The 14,871-nt window shown below is 40.6% G+C and overlaps 1 protein-coding gene across 2 annotated transcripts in view; it reads left to right on the top strand.

Annotated features, from left to right (window-relative positions):
* Positions 1-14,871, top strand: part of LOC116393422 (chemokine-like protein TAFA-5) — a 117,728-nt gene that overhangs the window by 26,886 nt on the left and 75,971 nt on the right. The window lies entirely within an intron of this gene.

The raw sequence follows: 14,871 nt of genomic DNA, 5'->3' as shown, positions 1-14,871 counted from the left end.
TCTGGTATTAATTCCCATACAAGAAGGCTGGGAAAATGGCCTTTTAGCAAAGGTTATGTTTGAATGATGCAATTTTTCCCCCACGTACTTTTTTTTTGGACTTTTTTACCATCTCCTCAAACTCACTTTCTCACCTTTTCTCCATTTCATTCCCCCCTCTTTCATCCTTTCCTGTCCTTTTCTGGCAGTCAACAACCTGTCTCTATCTTCGCTTATCTTGTCAAGTGATTGAGAGGCATGATGGGGAGGAGGGAACGCAAAGGGAGGAGGAGGGGACTGTAATAAACCCAAAGATGAATCAGTGACCTGGCAGTCAAACCCACATCTCTTCTCTCTCGCTTCGTCTTACATCTCTTCCAAGCACAGTGTGGTGATGAGGTTGGCAGGGTAGTGGTAAGAACCGCTGAGGACTCACAAATCCTGGCACCTGCTATTCTTTCTTTAAGGCCCTCCACTGTTAAACACATGTAAATAGACGTGTTTTGTAAGCAGTCCAGATGACAGGTGGCAGATGTTTACACCAGGGCTCAGTAAATCACAGGTTAGTTACTCTTATTATGGACCCTCCTCAGTCCCCGGGAGGAATAGCCTGTCAGGCTGAAAGGCAAGCTCTCGTGGTATGGATTATAAATAACAGTCAGTTGGTTACTGCTCTTTGATGGCCATCCAAGGAAACTGTAAAGTTGCTTCAAGAAATAGAGTTACAATGAAGCTAAAGGTTTCAATGTGACAGATTAATAACTGATAAATCCCTTCATGAGTTCCAACAAATGTTAAATGTCTGCGCTTAACAGCCCTGTCTTTTATAAAATACATGCCAATCATTTGTGTCATGTTTTGGAGGAAACCAAGTACTGTCTGTATCGCTGTCATTGGGATGTCTAATCCAGTGAGTGTGATTATAATGCAGGGAAGTCATAGAGACGAAGATGTGTATGGAAACCCAGAGTGGCCATAAGTCGGTTAATAAATTGGTGAATTTTAATTTCAAATGTTCAAAAAATAATCACATGACCAAATAAAACTAATCAAATAATAAAAAAACTAAAACAAACTGAGCTTATTGAGATTTACCAGAGCTACTTTCAATTCAGACAAACAGAAGCGACAGCAAATCACATAAGTGGTTGCGCGTTGTTTGTCTTAATTAAAAGTGGAGTTATGAAATTAAATGGGAAAAATGGTACTGTGACATGAACAAAATAACATTTCTTGATATTGGGCAGACCTTTAAACATATTTCGGATTTACCTCACAATTGAATGCGTAGATTATATATTTTGTCTGCATGCAATTCATATGATTATTTATTTTTTTAAGTCTTTTTCGATTATTAATATTGTGCACTTGCATTGTTGGGATGCGGCCAAAAGCAAGGGACTTTGACACCACTTAAATATTTGGATAAGGTTAGAGGAAGATTGTTTTCAGTCTTTAGTTTTTCAATATTTAATGTAGACCGTAAGACTTTCCCAAATGCCAAACCATAATGACATGAATCATGCTTTAGTTGCAACATATGAACATTTAAGGAAAAAAAATGAAATATTTCCTTATTATGTTGCTGAAAAACAATATCCGGACAGCGTTGTGCTTGCAAAATTGTACATGCTGATGCAGATTTGCTGTATATAAATGTAAAGACAGAGTTTGTGTATAAAAGTATACAATATGTGTGTTTCTCTCTGTCTTTGACATGAGAGCCTTAAAGCAGTCAGTGTTTTCCTCCTCATATAAGAGCTCTCTGCTCAATAGGTGGTAGCACATGGAGCCAGTACAAACTGCCCATGTGTGTGCGTATGCATCAATGTGTTTATGTGCATGTGTGTGTGTGTGGCAGCCAGGCAGGCAGTCAGGCATCACGCTGCCACTGTATCAAACAACAGCAGTGGATGTCAGCCACACTTCCGCTCCTCACATGAAAGGAGGCAGGATGGAGACGGTTGTGGTTCGGAAGAGAAAATGGGGGGGGGGTGGGGGGGTTGGTTGGGTGGAAGCAGGGAGGGATGGATGGGGCGGATGGATGGGGCGGATGGATGGCTGAATGGCCCGAAGAGGCTGCCAGGCACCCAACTTCCCCGCACAGATGGAGCCCAATACTGACCAGCATCAGCCAAGTAGTCCACAGTCTGTGTGTGTGTGTGTGTGTGTGTGTGTGTGTGTGTGTGTGTGTGAAAGATGTGTGTTGGGATTTTTAAGGTGTTGGGGTTAACTTGTGTTTATGAGTTTGTGTACGTGAATATTGGATTTTTAGGTCCGAGCACCTTGCCTTGTTTCTTTGCGTGCGTGCAGGATTTGCAGAGATATGGGGGGGGGGGGGGGTATTTGAACAGTACAGTAAGGAGGGGGTGGTTGGAATGCAAATGCTCTTTCCAAAGAGAAAACTCAGTCCTCAGCTCATTTTTATGCATTTTTATGCATTTTTACTTTTACGCTTACGACGCTCGAATCAATCAATAAATAAGGCAAATGTGGGGGATATAAAAAAAATTTTAAAAAGAAGAAAATTCACAGTTGTGGGCAGAAAATTGTTGGTGGATAAATATGTAAATACTCAGTGCTGCTGTGAAACATCGCCGTTGCCCTCTAAGCATTTTGGGCCTACTTTAGATGCAAACACATGAGTGATCAGAGTCAGGGCCTTGCTCGATAGCACTCCTCTGGAGGAAGTTTTTATGACATGAACTCTCTCTCTCTCTCTTCTTAATCAGCTTGCCCCTCTCACTTTCAATTAAACAACCCCTCTCTCTCTCTCTTTCAGTCATCCTCTCTCTCTCTCTCTCAATCTGTTCCTCTCTACCTCTTTCATACATTTAATTAACAAACCACTTTCTTTTTCAGCCTGCAGGCTCTAGTCACACTAACAGTATGTTGTTGTCATCACTCCTGTGGTTCATGTAAAACCTGCACCTGCCTGCACTGAGAGAGGAGGTGCTTGTGTGTGTGTGTGTGTGTGTGTGTGTGTGTGTGTGTGTGTGTGTGTGCCATATATCTATAGAAACATTTAACTCCGTTTTGACTCCTCCATGGATCAGCCCCTGCGGTGAAAGCAAGACCAGACATGTGTGCCCTTGGCGACTACAAATGGAGATGATAATCAAGGATCGAGGTGATGTGTTTGTGTGTGTGTGTGTCCATAAATACTGTCTGTATGTATGTATATATAGTGTGTGTGTGTGTGTGTGTGTAAGAGAGATGTGATAATGAATATGTTAGAGGCCGCCTTTGACTTATGCAAGAAGTAACCTTGTACATGTGGGCGGAGGCACCAATCTATAAATTCTTGTGTGTGATAATTCTCTCCTTTTTTCCCCTCACACACTCTCTATCTCTCTCTCACACACACACACACACACACACACATACACACGCGCGCACACACACACACACACACAGATACAGGTTGCAGGGGAGGCAGACCAGCAAGCAAGCATGTGGCACTTGCCAACAACCCGCAAAACTAATCTCATATCTACTTTTGCTGCTGGGAGATTGTTTGTGTGCCGAGAAGGCAGAGAGGGGATAAAATCAAATCTAGCTCTTGTCACCAACTCAATTCTCTAAGAGATCTGTGTGTGTGAGTGTGTGTGTGTGTGTGTGTTAAAGTGACAAAAAGTGGATGTGGGAATAGAAATGCATGTGTGTGTTCCCAGTCCACACATTACTCGAGAGGAAATTAAGGTTTTCGTTGGTATGCCAAAGTTCCAGAAGATTGTAAATGCGGCTGCTGCTCGAAATGAGTGTCATCCATTCTCCACTCTAGCTCAATTTGCCCTTCAACAAAGAGCCTCTAGAGCCTATGAGAATGGCTGAGAGCCTTTTTTTCTATGTAATGCTGGAGCTTCGATATATATATACAGTATATATACAGTGCAGGTGGTGCCATACCCTCTGTGCAGTGGAATAAGAGATGAAGACGGAGCCCCTGCATCTCTATAGCCGGGTATAATGGGATTCCAGGCCACATTTTCACGGTATAAAGAGACAAAGCCTGGTTGGAATCAGGGTTGATCCCCTGTCTTTCTAGTGCTGTCAGAGGGAGTTTGAGCCCTCAAGAGGCCAGAGGATGGTGCTCTATCTTTACGATGTTTGTCTTCATTCTCATATTCCCTCTTTCTCTTCTTTCTCTTTGTCCATGTCCATCTGTTTCTCCTTCCCCTCTCTCAAAGCTTTCTCTCCTGTTGGCCCGCTCCTTTGCTCTCTTTACTGTCAGTTTCTCATCTTCTGACTCAACGTATCATCACAGAATGAGATATATATATATACAGTTTATACATAGAGAGAGAGAGAGAGAGAAATCTGTGTTGAATTGAAACGAAAGGTTCGGCTAGTGTACCAGACTGTATAGTTATGATGGATGCCTGGAATAGTAACAAAATTAAATAAATCCAGATCCAACAGCAATACCGATTTGTGGCTAAACTCATGGAGAATTATCACCCGACTCTACAGTTCCTCTACCTTTCGCGTCTTTCAGCTCATTGTTTTGGTTTTCACGGCTTGTAAGGTTACTGTTACTCTAACCAACCCTGTTTCCAGAAGAAGTAGACAGCTGTTTTCAATAAAGGCACTCAATAAACCCATTGTACACTATCTGCAGAGCACCAAATGGAAGACGAATAAAAACTGGTGAACACAGCGGAGCTGCTAAAGAGACAGATATTTCCCTCAGGGGTCGGTAGAGACCAAAGCAAGGGCTAAAAGCGCAGTAAATATTGGAGTTACATTCGCCTGGTGGCCAGAAACATGACTCCAAATGAATGAAAATGTTGTGCAATTAACTAACAATTCTGCCATATCATCTTAAAACATGGACCAAAACAAATATATGCTAATGTTGGTTTAGAGTAACAAATTAGCCTTACAACAATATTGCATAAACTCTACATATACCCATATTTTCTTTTACTTATGAAATGTAACATTATATTATATGCAGTTAGTTGCACATACCCTTTTCTGTCCCAGAAATCAAGGGTGACTGGTTTTGTATAGGCCATCAGCACAGAAAGCAGACAACACACTGTTTCCATCTCACCATTTAATATTGAGCTCGCTGTGTGTCCCTTTATCCCCGAACAATCCCTGACCGCTAAACTAAGGGTTGTGTCTACAGTGAAGAGCTGCAACAAAGCAAACAAGTGCGATGTGGAGCCAGTAATGTGTGTCCATCAGCTGCCCATGGTGACAGACAGACTGTTTGTGTCTGACTCTCTGCTCAAGCGCTGCTGCAAAATTGTGAATCATCTCACCCTTCATATCATTCCATACTTACTCCTCGTCATCCTCATGCCCCAAAAGACAAAATTTTTTTTTTTTTTTTATGTCTGACCCCTTCTTCTTTTCTTTTTTCTTCCTTTATCCCTCCCCCTTTTGCTCCATTCTGACTCCCTTTTTCTGTGTTTTCTCTCTCTCTCTACATGCCCTACATGCCTCACATCTAATAATCACATTTCTTTTCAATTGCTTTTCCTTTTTTTGTTATGTGGTCCTGGATGAATGCAGGCATGCCAGGGAGATTCAAGGTTACGGCAATCGAGAGAGAGAGAGGAGGCTGCTCTTTATTTTTTCCCCCCTCTTTTCTATTTACCATGCCAGACAATGCTGCAACCAAATATTATCATCATCTACTCTATTTCCACAATTTAATTTTGTTTTGTCCGGAGAGGCCGCAGCCTCTACTCCTTTAAAGCTTATTGCTGCTTTTCAATTTCCATTGTATTGCTTTTCATTCTGCAGGTACGATACAAAAGAGCCCGCTGTGCATCATTTATTGAGAAAGGGCTTTAAGCTTCATTGAAATATACACGAAGTGTGCAGTAAATGACCCACCAAACATAAAGATACAATACATGTTTGAAATATTTCTTGTAGTTAATGCCATAATTCAAAATAAGTGTCATAACCTGGCTATTACATGTTCGATATGCACATGTGCAGGAGTTACATGAGTGAAATTGTAATCAACAAATCAGAATGCAAGCAACTTCATATGTGAATGCAAGGTGCCTATATAGACATTATGCAAGTAATAGTTCAACATTTTGTGAAATATGCTTAGAGGACAATGCCAAGAGTAAGACAAGCTCGATGCTCCTCTCACATCCGTACAGTAAAAATTAAGCGATAGGCAGGTGTTTAGCTTAGCTTAGCACAAAGATGCAAAACAAGGGGAAACAGCTTGGGGCTGTCTAAATGTTTTTCGTTCCCGCCTTGTGTGCACGGCCTCTCCTTGTGCTCACCCGTTCGCTCTCAGAGGAAGTCGTCTGTATGCTAAGAGCTCATAAAGAAGGCCAAACATTCTTTTTGCATTTTCTTTGCAGCTCCTCTCAATGCTCTGTGAGGCTCAGGGATGTGTTCCCTACGGTTGTCAGTTTTGAGATTTTGACCAAATGTAAATCCAGTGAGGATTTTCCATACATGGGAGAGTGCTATGAAAATTGAGAGTCGGGTCAATTAACGGTCTTTGTCGATTCCGAATAAAATAGAAACTGTGGTTCATTTAAAGTTGATAGGATATTGGTTTCAATTACTTCTTAACAGATTGACTATGACATCCTCATTACAAAAGTTGATCAATATTCAAATGATGAAGTCAGCTTTCTTCCTGAACTGCTCTTATTGAGCGTGAGCCCCGGTGAGATGTCGACACTGATGTGAGGCACTTTTGTGGAATCCGTAATCAAGGCAATCTATCAGTGATGGCAAGTTTCTGTACAAGTAAAACAAAAGCAAAACAGTTGATAATGTTTGTGTTGCCATTTGACTTGACACTAATTGGAAAACAGTGTCATTTAATTGATACGTAGAGCTTCATTAATATATTCCTAGTTATCCATCTTCCAAAAAGTTTTTTCTAATAATAATCGTGCCGTGTTGTCAGTAAGGAAGAACATTCAAAGTTTGTATATATATTCAGGATACCTGAATTTTGCAGTTATTATGTCATTTTCTGACCAGTTACAGCCATAACGTATAAAATTGATTAATGGGAAGGAACACAGACTACTTTTCAACAATTTGTTTAGCAAAGATTGCAATCTCAAAGACCGTGTTTGCAATTTGTATTCCCCATATAAATAAATTAATAAATAAACCAAATAAATAAAAAACCTTTACAAACAAGTCAAAAGCAAACAAGGATTTGTGGCAAGAGCTAATAGACTCGGTTGGTTATGTTCACAGTTTTGTTTATTTTCCTCTTCTCTCGTCATTGTGGTCGAGTCAGATTTTATTTCTGCATTTATTTATTTTTTTTGCACATTTCAACACATACTTTGTCCTCTGGGCACCATTACCCACACCTCCTTAGGGACGATGGAAACAGGAGATACACTTGTGTTTAATGTTGCCGAGACTTTCCTGTTAAATATTTAATTGCCAGCGCTGTTGCATTTATTTGTCTTTTGTCCACTGAGAAGGCAGATAAACAGGCAGCAAGAGAGTGCTGCACAGCCAGAGATTTCTTTATTAGCTATCCATTTGGGGCTTTATTTTATCTGTTTAGGCATTTTATTGTTGTCTGTAAAGAGTTTGCTTATTTGTTAAACGGTACGCAAACTGTAGTTTATTCTCCAAAGACACACTGAAATGAAGATGCATTTCAAGACAACAATCTTAAATGGCATTTTGAGTTAGAGAATTTCACTTAATTTATGTGTTTCCTTTGTATATGTCCTTAAGAACCTTAGGTTGGGTCAACTCATTAATTTACTACTTCACAACTTTACATTTTTAGTTACTGTTTAATCCTCTAAGACACTTATATCTGCACATTAAACTCACTGGGAAGTTCTAATTATTAATGGAGCATGATCCCTGAGCATATCAATTTTACCATTAGTATAACATTATAACACTTTGGGGTGCTGTAATGGCAACAGTCCCATCTGGATCAGGACTAGTGCTGTAAAGTATAAACCCAGAAACCAGAATTGAAAGTGTGGTATGTAGTCGTTAACAGTACTTGCATTATTTAAATTTTGATCAGAAAGAAATCACATGACTCTAAGGAACATAATATAAAAACGATCATGTAACTCACTTCTAATTAAAAAAGTGAAAAATAAATGTTGGCATTGAACCTTTCTGCAAACCACAAAGGTTCAAAAGCTTAGAAAAAAAGGTCATGGTTTATATTGAAGTAATGTAACAACGTTATTCTTATTATATCTCGTAACTTTCAATAATAGCCTCTCCGTGTATAACATCACTTGTTCTGCCGGAAAGCAAAAACCAGTCCACATTTAATGGATCTGTGCTTCGCAGGAACGTGCAATGCCAACTTTTTTTCCCTGCGTGACTGGGCTTCCCAAACACATTGCATGCTGAAAAGGGCAATTGCGGTGTTGTTTGGCCCGCTTATTTGGCTCGCTCACTAACACGGTCAGCAGTTGGAGCTGCAGCAGTGACTGTGACCCACCGCTCATGGAGACCATTAAGGTACTTTATAACCCTTAGAGTCAAATTGCCGCATTTTGCATCAAAACTCACACACTCCCTCTCTGAGTCATGTCTTATTTGAATCTGAGCACACATACATGGTACACATAATTCAGTGAGAGGTCCACTCTCCAGGGATCTCATCTCTTTATATACATTTCGGTTAAATGTCCATAAATCTGCAGAAGAAGATGATCCCTATAACTCCAGAACTTGCCTGGGAATTTTTGCGTTTCTAAGGTTTGTCCAGTATCAAAGTAAACCATTGATAGTTGTCTGTCGATCCATTGGTTCATTTCAGACAGGAAATGCTAATAGCTTATTCTGCATACTTTTAATAGTGCCATTTTTCTGTATATTAACAAATATAGGCTAAAAAACAAAACTTGGGGCTCGTGATTAAATGTCACAGTCACTCGTGGTGAAGCCAGAGACAAGTTTGGTTTGCCCGCACAGCTACTACTACTTCACAAGTTGATGTTTTGCAGTGAGTCAGCTTGGTCCTATTTTTGCTTTGCTCACTGCATCACTTTTGGTGACACCAATGCCATGGATTCACATCGTTGCAAAAGCAGTTGTTTGCACACTTATGTGATACTTGGCAGGTAAAAAAACTGATTAAAAAGGAAATTAATAATTAATACTGGAGTAAACTTTCATACGGCCTATAATGGCAACTATTCTCGGCGGCAACATTAGCACAAGACTGTTAACTAATGGAATCAGCAGGTGAGCCTTAAATGCAGAGGGGTGGAGGATGAATGTGCCGGGCAAGCTCATGGGTTCGGGTCTTTTGTGGATGCTTTTTTTTTAATTTTCTCTGACTACAGGAAATGTAAGAAGCTTAGTGAGAGACTCAAGAGGATGAGTCTATCTCGTGTTTGTCAGCTCATATATTGCATTTCCTATGACAAGACCTAATTAAATGTGCTCTGTGTGTGTGTGTACGCAGTTAATAATGAATAGTATTATAAAACGTTGTTGCTGAAGTCGGTGTGAGTGACACTACATCCACTGGAAAAAAAAAAGAGAAGGATTTGTAAGCTTTTCAAATGTTTTGATTGAAATGTATGAATATCTAATTAGAAAATATGTCTCTGTGGCTTCACAATAAGAGTGAAATCATATCAAACTCCGTAACAATTTGCTTTAAATTGTTGACACATAGATTCTGGACATGGAAGGACTTTGTGAGTAAGGACCAACAACATGCAGCTGAATGCCACGGCTCTCACGCTGGTCACTCTCGGTACAAAAAAGAAACTTGGCTGACAAACCTTGATTGACACCTCCATAATGTACATGTTCTTTCAACTTCTTAAACCTATTTTAAATTACAGTGCTCCCCAAAAATAGAATCAAGGTTAATAAAAGCCCTCTGTCTTTTTTTTTTAGGGTATTAATAAGCCCTTCATATAAATAAAAGAGCAATAAATGACACTGGTACATGTGATCTCTATAGCTCAAATATTTTCTATCTTAAGATTCGCTCGTCACTTTGGGTTATATAATGTGTGAAATAAGACATATTCACTGAAAACACCCAAAAACTTTACCGATGTGGAAAATTAGCTGACGTCCAAGTTAGCAAATATTTCCTAAATGCAAAAGGCACGAATGTGACGGATGTCTAAGGTGACGTGTTTGTGATGGATTATTTCCTGGCAGACACTTTGTTTCTGTCCTGTGGATGTCAGGTGATTGACAGCAGGCAGAAAGAAACACAATGCCACTCAATCTAAGCACGAGGAAGGACTGATTACACAAGTCTTACGAAGCCAAATTGGTGCTTTGTGTTTACATGTGATGGATTACATATCTCAGGTCATTTTTGCAGCTGTGGGGAAGCTGTGTTTGACATTGAGAAGTGTGACTGACCGCAGAAGGTTAATCCTGAAGAAAGAGCGATCCATGGCATCGCCTACGTGTGCACATTCTTCTGCAGATGATGTTTTTGTCTTTGTTATTGTGTTTTTTTGCTTTTGTCTGTTAATATCGGGTTACTGTCATAGACACAAGTCAAAAATCTTGTTCCTGATACCTCGGGTATTGTATTAAAAAAGACAAGCTCTTCAACTGGCTTACTTTTGTGTTGTAGCGGTAACTTGATGTTCCTATTATGGAAATTTTCAAGATGTTTAAAGCTGCTCGAGTCAATATTCTTACAGTAACAGTAGATCAAATGACAAAGTGTTATGGGGAAGCGATGGCTCGAAGTGATGAACCCACGGAGAATTATCACCCGACTCAGCAGTTTCCGTCAGGGTGTATCAGCGTCTTTGCTTTTTTGCAACCTGCAGCTTGAATGTTTTGCTTCACTCTCTCCTTGTGTAGGTTATTACAATTTAGTGGCCCTAATATCAGCACAATGCAACACACTAAGACACAATACAATACCTATTTGATCACAAAAACTTTCTGTAACATCCGTCTGCTGGATCCTGCTGGATCGTTGTATACTGACCTTCTATACCTGCTGTGAAACTAAGATTCGTCACTGAGTAATTCATGGATGATGAAACGTGTATTCAATTATCTGTCTACTGGGTTCCTAAAGGACTTTATATAGAGTCATCCCAGAGGCAGCCATTGTTTCACGACAGATAGCGGGACGGTGTTCATCCCAAACAATAATGGTTCCACCTGTCAAGACAAGGTGGGTCACACGGGATATTGGTACCGCCTCAATTTTTTATCTCTGCTTAAACTGTAAGAATCTTTGTGTTTGACACCGTGCTGGACATGAGCCGTATGTTCCAGCTTTTCCCTCTGATTAAGCCCTCCTTCAGATTTATCGGGCCATGGGAAATAATGGGAAACATAGCGAATGTAGAGGTTTTAGGCCATTACTCATGGCTTTTATTGGCATGGGCTCTGTCTGGCACACAGCCAGTGACCTGCACAGAGGACAAAGCAAGTATAACGCCTATCCTGGCTCCTGGCAAGGAAAAAGCAGTGGTGAGGGGGTGGCGGTATACAGAGGAGGAGAAAGCGATAGAGGAGACGTGGCAGCACTGTAGGTGGGTGGTGTGAGGATAGAGGGGAAGGAAATGGTTTAATAATTTACAAAAATAAATAAATTTAAAAAACGTTCCAGTGTTCCAAAACATCTCAAAACAATTTTTTTGTTATCCCCTTGTAATATAAAAAAGGGTTTCGGAAGAAACACAAGCAAACATCTTACAGGGATTTATAATGGTGTCTAGACAGAACAGTTGGTCCCTAAGGCAGCAGTGCAGAAATGAGCCCACGTGTACTTTTAAAACTACAATTCAGAGTTGAACGCGGGATGTAAAACACTAAAGTACAATTTAATACAATTTAACCTGTCACATACTTTTACAAGTAACATAAAGGGTTTGGTGGGCCTTCTTTAACGGCTAACAAAACATACTTTGTATTGTTTTGTTAGCTTTATACCTTCCTATAGGAGAATTGCTTGTAAACATGATTTTTGCACTGATGACATGTTGCAGACATCAGAGGTCCTGCGCCCTCTCGGGTCTAATTTACCCCGAATATACTGCAAGTAACGCCACTATGGAAGACAACATACTGTATGTTTCTTGGCCTGTGAATGACTTTTTGGGAAACAAAAGTAGCATGCATTTGTTCATGAGGTAACGTATAATAACAGTGCTTTGTGGTCACATATTTTGTAACCTTCATCAAATTTGCAAGCTCAGTGTGTAGCAAAAGAGAGGGGTTGTGGATATGTTTCTACATTTGGGGGTTTTAATAAGGTCAGAAGAACATTTAAAAAAATAATCACTCAAATGGGCGCTTCACGGATGGAGTTCCGTTTATTCATCAAGATACATGTCGGTACTACACAGCGTGTAAAGTCTTATGTGGCACTGAAGGGAGCTTTCCAATGTTTGGAAAAAAAACTAAATTATTGAAGATGCTATTAAGCTGGATGATGGGAATAACAGGATCACACATTGTTGGACTTTTTCCCATACTAGAGATTGTATTTAAGGTGCTAAAATGCAGCATTTCAAACCGAAGATGAATATTGAGACAGACGATATGAGAAAAATAACTAGCTGATCGTAAAGCATGTAAACATGTTCTAGTAGAAACCAAAAGTACAAGAATGAACCTGAAAATGTGGATGCTATGTCCTGTTTAAGGGCATACAGGCTGATTTAAATGACAGAAGTAAATACTTATATCCTTCTGCTTCATGCACAAAATACATGGAAAATCTTTTCTGCTGCTTTATCTTTGTTGGAAATGCATGGTGGCACTTGACCTATAAGGACAACGCACAGACACGTCAAGGGAGCAGAATTCCAGCAACATTCAGCCCTGTTTTCTCTCCACACTCGACTTCACAATATATCCTAAGCCATGGGTGGACTGCTTGTGTGAGGTCGTTACGTGCCGAGTGAAGCGAAGGTTGATCCACACATTTCTACTTCATAGATAGGCCTAACTTAACAGAAACGCCTAATTACTGGCAGGTGTAGAAGCTACAAAGCGGCACTCTTTTCATGTTATAAATATTTCCACTGAGTTACAGAAATCACTGTTGTCACCTTAAAGTGGTGTGAAAAACAATTACGTTACAAACTTTGTACATATGGTTTGGGTGCTTTGGGACTATTTTACAGGTTCAAGTGCATCAGTCGATATGTCAGAAGAGCTTAAAGGTGGAAACCTTGTGAATCATTGTAATTGGTTCCACTGGCATACCAAACTGCATCATTCCTGTCTCGCTGTTTCCAACTGTTTCCTAATTAGGCTTTATGCACATGCACAGAGTTATATTTAGGTCGCTGCTCCTCCAGTGAATATCGAAGTATACATGTAGGCTCAGCAGATGATAATGTTAGATGTACACACACACCCACACACACATACAGTCTTCCCTCCCCAAATTCTTGTTGAGGTCAAGTCTCTGTTAATTGCTTTCCATGCAGTAAACGGATGGATCACAGCAATGGAGAGAGGAGGCAGGGAGGCGTCAGGAAAGAGATAAGAAAAAAGGCCCTCTCCATCACACACATAGTGGCATGCAAACAAACATAGACAGCCAAAGCGTGCACACAAAACACATAGACAGTCTGGCACGCAATGGCAGCCAGCAGAGACTGTTATCAGCTAATTAGTGCTCGTCGCTGCAGGGACAAACCTTATTGACACTGCAATGACAGTTTTTTTCTTGTTTGAGTGGCACCGTCAGTCTTCCAACCATGGCGTTCTGATTCAATTATGAACACACAGGCGCCGGACAAAACTCACAAGTGGCACATGGAGGAAACGCCGCTTTCACATGATGCTTAATCACTTGCGCGGCCGTATGGGTTATTGTGTGCAAACTGACCAGTCTCTTACTGACTGAATGAATATCCCACATCATGTGAGACTTAACATAAAAAGGAAACAATGGCTCCGTTAGACGCTCAGTGGGAGGGGAGAAGGGGGGGGGGGGGGGTACACAAGCTATTGTTTTGCCACTCAATATTGGTTCTCCTCCAGTGCTATTGCTTTCACTTAGAATCAAGATCAATTTTTCTCAAACACAGATAACTGAGCAGAAGAGGCTTTTAAAGAATTACCAACGGCATCAATTCTTTATGTTTGTAATATGATGACATGTTAGGCTACATGTGTAATAGGTTTGAGGGGGCCGTTGAATATTCTTGGAAAATGAGCCTCAGGCTTGGCTACCCAAAGACGACTGCTTGTTTCAATAACCAGCAGGCCAATGGAGGCATTTCATCAGCACACTATTCATTTTGTATGCAACATTTAGGGATGAGGTGTAGGAAATCCACCTAAAATCTGACTTTTTATTGTAGATTTCTTGAATGAAAGTTCAAGTTCATAAAAATGGGATTTACACTTGCACATAAAGCACTCTTGCTAAGATTGACTTGATGATCACCTGCAGCCCGCTGTTGGCTCGCTTTTATTCATCAGTGGAACCATCCTTTCACAGCAGCACTATCTCGTGCTTTGTATCTGGAGGAGATTATTTGGGGGAGTTATGACGTAACCTGGAGCTAAACAGAGATAAAAAAAAAACAAACAGTCGATCTTTGTATGAGGAACACACACAGGGATAGAGGGAGGGGGAGAGATGTACCGGCATTCACGCCTGCAACTGTTTTGATCATCATAATCTGATGGGAGAACAAACTAGAGAGAAAGAACCTGCGCAGCGAGGTCTTTGCTCCGGTTGATTTTATTTGTCTTCAAAAAGAGTCAATTGGGGGATTGCCAAGCAGAGTATTTTGGAACAAAATGTTTTGAAGAGGTATGACGCGCACATGAAGAAGAACAGGGATTATCCCGAAGACGCATACAACTGGAAGTTCTCGTGCGTAAATGGCAAGAGTTGCATTTGACTGAATCAAGGGGAAAAGAGAGAGGGGGGGGGGGGGGGGGGGGGGGGGGGGAGGGAGGGGGGGGGGGGGG

This window comes from Anarrhichthys ocellatus, unplaced genomic scaffold, assembly GCF_004355925.1.
Source record: "Anarrhichthys ocellatus isolate YVR2014 unplaced genomic scaffold, GSC_Weel_1.0 scaffold33, whole genome shotgun sequence".
NCBI classification, from domain to species: Eukaryota; Metazoa; Chordata; class Actinopteri; order Perciformes; family Anarhichadidae; genus Anarrhichthys; species Anarrhichthys ocellatus.
Note: the sequence above shows the minus strand (reverse complement) of the source record. Positions and strands in the feature narration are given on the sequence as shown.